This window comes from Aedes aegypti, chromosome 2, assembly GCF_002204515.2.
Source record: "Aedes aegypti strain LVP_AGWG chromosome 2, AaegL5.0 Primary Assembly, whole genome shotgun sequence".
Classification (NCBI taxonomy): Eukaryota; Metazoa; Arthropoda; class Insecta; order Diptera; family Culicidae; genus Aedes; species Aedes aegypti.
The window spans coordinates 37,661,692-37,663,679 of record NC_035108.1 but is presented as its reverse complement, the minus strand read 5'-3'; positions in this window follow the sequence as shown (position 1 = coordinate 37,663,679).

The following is a 1,988-nucleotide window of genomic DNA, read 5'->3' as shown; positions in this document are numbered from 1 at the left end:
ATCTTCAAGCACACATTTTTGTGTCGTTCCATCACTTACATCATGTGTCATGCAGTAATAACCAGACCTGTACATCAGACAGTATTATAGTTTTGATACGTTGTATCAAAAATTATAACTAATTTTGATATGCTTTTGATAGATATAAAACATATTTTGTTATATTAATTATTAGTCATAGAATTTTTTGTTATAATTTTAGTTTTTTTAACAACATCCTGCATCAAAATTGTAACAACCTATGTTCGATAAAATCTTATCATAATATCATAAGGTGATATAATTTTGTTATGTACTTATAGTCGGGTAGCCGTAGTAGGTAGTTGGCCAAAACCAACTTTTATGAACTCGATATAGAGATACAAAATGTCGAGTAATCGAGAGTTGATTGTGGTGAAACAAAAATATTGGTATATAAAGGAACCTTTGCAGCTAGTGATTTTACTTTGATTCAACGTATTTTTATAATAATGCAAAACAAAGTGTAATGTTCAATTGGGTTAATTGATGAACCGGTTCATTATACCGATTCACACCTGAACTAACTCTTGAATTGTTTTTTTTTCCCTTTATGAAGATTCTATTTGCTAATAGAAATTTAATTGTAAGGATTAAAATGTATAACTTATTGAGCCGTTTTATTTTACCGATTCATATTCAATACAAATATGTAGTAATAAAATCAAGCAGATCATGCTATGATGCTATAGCCAACTCTTAATAACTCGATATTGTAGGGGTCATCAAGTTAGTGATATATGAAGTTATAGATCACAAAACCAGAGTAATTGCGGTTCAAGTGACCATCGAGGAAGCTTTGAAAACTTATGTCAACAATAGTTATATAACTCGTTATCGAGATACGGAAGAATTAACTGTATTTTGATTGGACTTTCTGAGATCAAAATTCAATGGAGTCTTAAAATGTTTGATAAAATCTAGTTTTCATTCAATAACATGATTAAGCGTGTTTTCCCGCTCAAATAACGACAATATCATATGTATACTTTAATTTAAAAAATGGATTTACATTTGAGGTTTGATTATGTTTGACGCTTACTTAATCAACAAAAACGTCACAGGGGTTTAACTTTTAAACACTGGAGTTAAAATGTATATACTCGCATTGCATGCCAACTTTTATCATATAAAATATGCATATATATGACCTCCATTTTTTTATTATTATTATCTTTATTAACGAGATTTGCAGCCCGAGGCTGGCTCATCTCGGGCCATTCGTGTATAAATAAGGTTTTATGACTCATCTTATACGGAAACTTTGCACATATCATAGGCGTGTGAACATCAACTTGTTTCGGCATTAGAAACCAACATTTTTGAAATTTGACTGTTTCTGTTGAAACACAGCTTGATTAATGCACTGGCAGCTATGAAGCCCATTTGCCTTTTCAATACACTGGGCAGCAAGTTAATTTTGAAGCAATAAGTCAAATAAGTCAAATTTTTTCGTCAGGATATTTCTCAATTTTATAGCCTGATAGCCCTGCTTGTTTTTCCTTTACTAGACACCCTACTGTGAATGATTTGGGCAAGTGTGCCACCTTAAGCAAATTGTTCTCTATCTTTGCCTAAAGCTTATAAAATCCACTAATTTAGCCTCATGATGTTAGTTTCACATCTTTTCATAACCACTGTGCCATTTAAAAAGAAAATAATTTCAAACAGTATTAGTTTTGGAGCTTCTCAAATATCATCCATAATAACCGATTTTTCGACACTCTGGGGCAAGACGGCCACCGAATGAACATCGCATGTAATTCTACTTGAAATGAAATTTTACTTATTTCCAATTAATATTACTTATAAAGCAGACGCTTATCGATAATTTAAAAAAAAAAACAATTTTAGGTTTACCGTAATAAGGGGATGCTTTACAACAAGGTTCAAAACATGCGTAATTCCCTATTACTCAATTCGTATAACTAAAATGGTTATTTTTGTCTGCATTTAATACAATATATGTT